Raw genomic sequence first — 6440 nt, 5'->3', positions numbered from 1 at the left:
TCACAAACATTTTTTAAATTCATGAACATTTTTTGGATGTCACAAACATTTTTTAAATTCATGAACATTGATTCGAACCCAATTGTTTTTTAACATTACAAACTTTTTAAAAATTCATGATTTTATTTATTATGTTGTGGCCCCTTTTTCAAATTCATGAACAATTTTTAATTTCGCTAACAAATTTTCTACTTTGTGAACATTTTTCAAACCGTGCATAGTGAAAAAGAAAGGTGATGGAGAACAGAAATCGTAGTAGGCTCGTGGAGCTAGCGAACCATGTGTGCGCCAATGGGCGAGCACACCCGACACGCCATTGATTCAGCTGTAGGCGATTTCTCGGCCAGTATAATGTTGCTCTTGGTTCACTGCGTCCGTCGGGCACACGAACCGGCCGGTCTCCGGTGTGCGCACCACCATGTCCATGTGGAAGTTAGGCAATTAGCAACTTACCAGCATCCTCCACTAAGTCCGAAGCCAAAACAATCCCACTTACACATGACAAACAAAAGTCGCTGGTCAGAAGATGAATTCCAACCTTGAGAAAGTGAGTGGCAGGTATTCTTTTCTTTCTTGAGCGTTACACGAAGTGCGTGCAGCTGCGTTGCTCCGGTGCATTACATGAACTCAGCATTACAGTTCGTTCTTCAAAACAGACCCATGCAAGGCGCTCTCTCTCTCTCTCTCTCTCACACACACACACACACACACACACACACACACGGGGACGCACTGGCATTACACATAAACCGAACCAATTTACACGCACGCACGGACGCACCACAGGAGACAAGAGCCCTAAGGGCAACCACGAAAAACAGGTAGTAAAACGCAAACGAAACAAAGACCGATCTGCTTCAACGGCAACAGCAGTAACCCAGGCAGGCAGGCAGGCAGGCACGTATCACTTCTACACGGCGGCCACACAGGTCGGGCTCAGCCTGACGACGGCCACTCCCGGCGTATGTCGAAGGTGTAGTTGATCTGCAGGTAGCACTTCCGGTCGTCGTCCAGGAACTGCCAAGACGGAGAGAAACAAATTAACGCTGACGACTCTGAATCCCGAAGCAACTAGCATGAGTATCTCTGAATAAGTAAACTCTATCATCGTTTAGTTACCTTGGTCTTGGCAGAGTAGGATCCCCGGGCAAACATCCCGGACGGCGTGGTCTCCTCCGGCGTCACGTACGCGTACGGCTCCGGCTGCGGGCTGAACGTGCCCAGCATCTCCTTGGCGCTGTCCACTGCACCACCAAACCATCACAATTCGTTAGCTCATCGATCGGTTTCATTGGTTTGGTTTTCGCTACTGCACCTTTGATGCCGGTCTTCCAGACGGTGTTGGTGTAGCGGAGGCCGGAGACGATGTTGTTGCTGACGGAGAAGGTGAACTTGAGCTTGTACGGAGAGCCTTCCTTGAGGGTGAACCACACCCCCTTGCCGCTGGCCTCCACCGGCAGCGGCAGGAAGATGTCCGGCCGGCCCGGGGACTGGATGGACAGGCTCATGATCTTCACGTCCGGCTCCAGCGTCTCTGCACCAACCAATCAATCAATCATCGTGCATTCAAGTCTCACATCGAAATGTCACGCCAATCAAATAACGGAGCGTTGTAAATTCCAAATTCTGAAGGAAGAAATGCCTTCCTAAAAACATGAACAACGTGCTTAACGGTTTATGCTGTTATGTTAGACAAACAAGGTCGCCTTCCATCAATTACGCCCTGCAAAGACGTGCTGGTCATAATTGGACCAAAAGTCACAAAGACTTGGCTATCACCACGACAAATCATGCATTATTCCCCGGATACATCACTTTCAGGGCAGCAACAAGGCACTACTCATACTATATCAGTACTGCCCTGTATCTGAAGCCTGAAATTCTGAATGCATATCGTCAATGGCGAAGGCACAATAGTTCAACGATGCACGGCAACATACGGGGAGGGACCAGACCAGTGCAGTCGAGAAAAAGAGGGCTCCATGTGTTTTTTTTTCCTACGAAATGATTAGCACGGGAGGACAAGGCAGGACAGCCGTCCGGCCGACCTAGCCAACGGAGCCCACCACCTTATAAAATTTTCTCCGCTCCAGTTCTACTGTTGAATACTACTACTACGCACGGCCGGCCGGCCGGCCGGTGCACAGACGGAGTCGTGAAAACGCTCTATAATTAAGCACGGAAAGCAACGGGTGGTTTCACGGGGCCGTGCGTGTTGACGACGGAACACGGCGGTGCTCACATGCCAAACTGCGCAAGTGCTGGTGTCCTACGTACACGTACTGGTGGTGGTGGTGCCCGCCATCACGCAGGATTCACGAGGACAAGACAATTGAACGCAAGCAACTATCGATTTGGCCGGCCGAGAAGTTCTTGCATGGTTGCAGAGGTTTACCTCCCACGGAGTTCAAATCCACGCTGCCAAGCAGCTGCTCCTTCCACCTCCTCAGGCTCTCGTCGTCCTGCAACGAAGAAAAGGAGTCGCATCAATCGATCCATCGGTCGACAGCAGCAGCGGCAGCAGCGAATGCGATTGCGAGGTGCAGCAGCGAGAGAACAATTCCGGCGATGGCGCGAGAATGCGGCGCATGCTAACATATTACCTTGTCCTTCTCGAGCTGGTCCTTGATGCTGAGGATGGGGCCGAGGTCGATGTGCTCGGGGACCTTCTCGCCGTCCTCGTCGTCCTCCTCCAGCTCGCCCTTGCCGCAATGCGGCGGCGCCGCGACGTCGCCGCCGCACTTCTTCCCGTTCGTCGCCGCGGCCGCAGCGTCGGCCCCGCCGTGCTCCGCCACCGCCGCGGCGCACTCCTTGGCCTCCGCAAGCCCGGCCGCGGCGATGTCGGCGACCTTGGAGCAGGAGATGGCTTCCACCGCGGACGACATCCTCCTCGCCTCACCAGCTGCGCAACAATGGCTGCCCCTTCAACGGCTAGCCAAGAAGGTGGAGACAAAAAGAGGAGAGCGTGGCAAAAAGGCGCGGACGGTGGATGGAGGCGGCACGGGCACCGAGAGCTCGCTAGGGGGCACCAAAAGGAGAGAACACGCTGGTAGAGGAACGTCGAAGCAGATTTGGACAGGGAGAAAGGGGCGCGGCGCAAGGCTCCAAAAAGAGAGCGCGCGGATCAGAGAGAGAGAGCCAAGGGGTGAAGGACGGGACGGTTGGATCCAGGCAGCTAGCAATGCAATGGCAGCAGCGCGCCAGAGAGGATAAGGAGGTTTTAATTCCTCTGCGCGAGCGAGGGTGGTGGTGGAGGGAGGGAGGGAGGAGACCAGGGGAGCGGAGTGGTGGAGGCGACGTGATGGTCACGACTGAAGAAGCCCTCCCGCTCGCGGCACGGCACGCGCTGGTACAACTGTACTAGCGTTAGTTGGGGCGTTTTATTGCTGATTGATCATGATCATGTGTGTGAGAACCCCTGCTCGTAGATAGAGTCGAGTTCCTGCTAAAAATATATCTATATATAGTCGAGCTAGTGCAGATTAATGGGCCTTTTTCTTTTCCGTATCTCACAGATCATTGCTGTGTTTCTCAAAAAGAAAAAGAAAAAACATTGCTGTGAATGCAACCGAAAAATGGTGCCGCGCATAATTTGTTAGCTGGCAAACCAAGCAAACTTGCTCAATTCGATGTGGGCTTTTAGTTTAATAATAGTACAAAGGAAGAATGCCTTTTGTCTAAAGATCTACTGTCTCTTCATTTCTGACGTAATTAATTTTCCCTTTAGCAATCCTGACCTAGAAGTGGCGCGTTTCGTAATTATAAATCGCGAATTACAAATAGCTGAAAAGGCTTTATCTCTATATCTAGAGGTAATCCACATTTCTTGTGTGTGTATGAGCATGCGCTCCTCTGCTACGTGGTCCCACCACTTTATGCTGCCTCTAGATCTTTTACTGACGTCGCGGGGCAAGTGAAGATCTGATCTGGGGTGGAGAAGTTACCTATCCCAGTGTCCTCCAGCCTGCAGGTTTTTGTCCCAGGTGTTGTCGACTTGCCCGGTAAAATTCGGTCCGTCCATCACGCCCCAATCATAGATCCGCACGACGCCGTCCCACCCGGAGCGAGCGCGAGTGATGCCCCAATCAGTCGGGTCGGGTCGGGTCGGGTCCCCCGCCTCACAGGCGCAGACAGACCAATTCATCTCGGCGGCACGACTTAACGACTCACCACCGCACACAATTGCTCGCTGTGCAGCAGCAAGCCAGCAAGTGGCCATTACAGTTTGTCTGCCGACCAGGCAAACGTCGCAGCAAATACGCCCGCGCGTCCATCCTGCTGGGTTTCGCCGGTCTAATCAAGATCGCCGCTGCCTGGAGATTCATGAAACGCCAATGATGTGCAGGTGCAGTGCAGATTGCAGTCCACTCATTTGTGTAATATTATCGACGTGATTGTGCAACAAGGTCTAGCTGAAAACTTGCACTGGAATGTGGTCACAAACTATGTACAATGAAGAATGCTGGGCTTCTGTTGCTGACTATATAGTGTGTGGTGATGGCGATTCTGCACAAAATTGTTGGACCTCCGTCGCTCAGTTTCATCAGAAGCGCTCCGGTGGGCGCTGTATGGTGTATGTGCAGCAAAAGATCTAGTGCTCTACAATATGAACTGAAGTTCAACAGGCTGGAGTATCTACAGCGAAGATTTGTCAGCAACGGCCGATTGGATTTTGCTGATGAAATCGTCGACGAGCATGGTGCCCATCTCCCCGTTATGCCTGGACCTGATGGTGAGAGTCCTAGCTTCGACTTCCTTGGGGCCAACGACCGCCATGAGCGGCACCTTTTGTGTTTCGGCGTTTCTGATTAACTTCGGCAGACGCTTGCCGTGGCATACCTCGGCGCGGATACCTCTTGATTTCAGTTCTGAAGCCACCTCATTGCAGTACTGCAGCTGAAAACATGAAAGGAAGATGTCATGGCTTCGTAAGAGGTGCTAACAAAATCAAGCATCTGATATGTGTGTGCCGTGCAAATAACAAATAAAAGGATGTTGCTGTCCTGCCTAGGGTCACCTAGATATACAGTACCTTCTTTACTTTGTACAAATCTACTACAGTACAAGGTAAAAATATTGGTTTAACAAGTGAAACTAATGCAAGGTAAAGGGAGCAAACCTCATTGTTTGTGACAGGTAGAATACGGGCTTGGGTTGGAGCAAGCCAAAGTGGAAAATCACCAGCGTAGTTTTCAATGAGGATGCCAAAAAAGCGCTCCAAAGACCCAAGGATGGCTCTATGAATCATGATAGGCCGTTTCTTCTCAGTATGCGAGTCAACATAAGTGATGTCAAACCGTTCAGGCAAATTGAAGTCAACCTAAAATATATGAAAACCGAATGATCTTATATGCCCTTTCCCCTCAAAGAATCCACGAATTTGCTTATTCTTTGTAGAAAAATATATAATTTACCTGCACAGTGGAACATTGCCATTTTCTTCCAAGAGCGTCCTCAATTTTCAAATCAATTTTTGGACCATAGAAAGCACCTCCCCCTTCATCAACCGTGTATCCCCATCCTTTATCATCTAGTGCGTCTTTCAGAGCAATTGTTGCCTTTTCCCATATGTCGTCACTGCCAACAGATTTTTCTGGCCTGGTTGAAAGGTTTACCTCATAATTCCGGAAGCCAAACTGCCCCAGTATTTCTTCAGTTAAATCAAGAACTCCTCTAATTTCATCTTTTATCTGGTCTTCGAGACAAAATATGTGGGCATCATCCTGCATAATAAACATATTTTAATATATTTTTTACAATGAACATTTGACAGATATTTGTATGGTCTAAAACTTGTTGCAGACACCTAGAGCAGCACATGTTAGTAATGTAAGAGTAGTGGGCATAATTTTAACAAAACGACAAATCTATCCACCAGTCGACTGGTGGTTTGCGACAGGCACGCACGATCGCTTTTTTTCCTTTGATCTTTCTTTTCTTCTCTGGCGCGTAAAAAGAGCTTTGGAAAAATAGTGCCACTGCTAGGATTCGAACACACGACCTGTCAGTTGCCGCCACGACGCATTACCAGCTGAGCTAACCACCTATTTCTGTTTCATTCGTGGGTTAATTTGTATTTCTACCTTAGTAAATGAGAACGAGAAAGAAAGACCACAACACCTTTGATGAGGAGACAAAACCATTTGCTCCAAGTTTTTTAAAAGGCCGATGCAACGTGTTTTGTACTCCACTTGTCTCTTTTTTGTAGTGATGAATGTTTTCTAGAAAAATAAATGTTTCACTCCTATAGAATTCAAACAACGGTCTTTTTCTCATTTGTGATATCTCGGTAAATTCTTTTGTAATGAGATTGATAATTATATGTACCAAAACCTGATAGCTTATGTACAAATATCGTCATAGCTTTTTTTACAAAAAAAATACTAATGTAAACATACACTCGATAACTTTTTTGTATGAATAGTATGGTAACTCACACA

At 48.8% G+C, this 6440-nt stretch overlaps 1 pseudogene across 1 annotated transcript in view; it reads right to left on the bottom strand.

The window, feature by feature from the left end:
- Window positions 1-539: 539 nt before the first annotated feature.
- Window positions 540-6440, bottom strand: part of LOC123138024 (threonine--tRNA ligase, chloroplastic/mitochondrial 2-like) — a 9510-nt pseudogene continuing 3609 nt past the window's right edge. Inside the window, exons 6-15 of the transcript XR_006468744.1 lie at window positions 5415-5723; window positions 5120-5320; window positions 4727-4896; window positions 3922-4117; window positions 3708-3834; window positions 2604-2702; window positions 2396-2462; window positions 1316-1534; window positions 1120-1244; window positions 540-1017 (exon numbers count right to left, since the gene is read on the bottom strand). The product of XR_006468744.1 is annotated as a threonine--tRNA ligase, chloroplastic/mitochondrial 2-like (transcript). The remainder of the gene's footprint in view (window positions 1018-1119; window positions 1245-1315; window positions 1535-2395; window positions 2463-2603; window positions 2703-3707; window positions 3835-3921; window positions 4118-4726; window positions 4897-5119; window positions 5321-5414; window positions 5724-6440) is intronic.

This window comes from Triticum aestivum, chromosome 6B, assembly GCF_018294505.1.
Source record: "Triticum aestivum cultivar Chinese Spring chromosome 6B, IWGSC CS RefSeq v2.1, whole genome shotgun sequence".
NCBI classification, from domain to species: domain Eukaryota; kingdom Viridiplantae; phylum Streptophyta; class Magnoliopsida; order Poales; family Poaceae; genus Triticum; species Triticum aestivum.
This window is presented reverse-complemented; position numbering and strand designations above follow the sequence as displayed.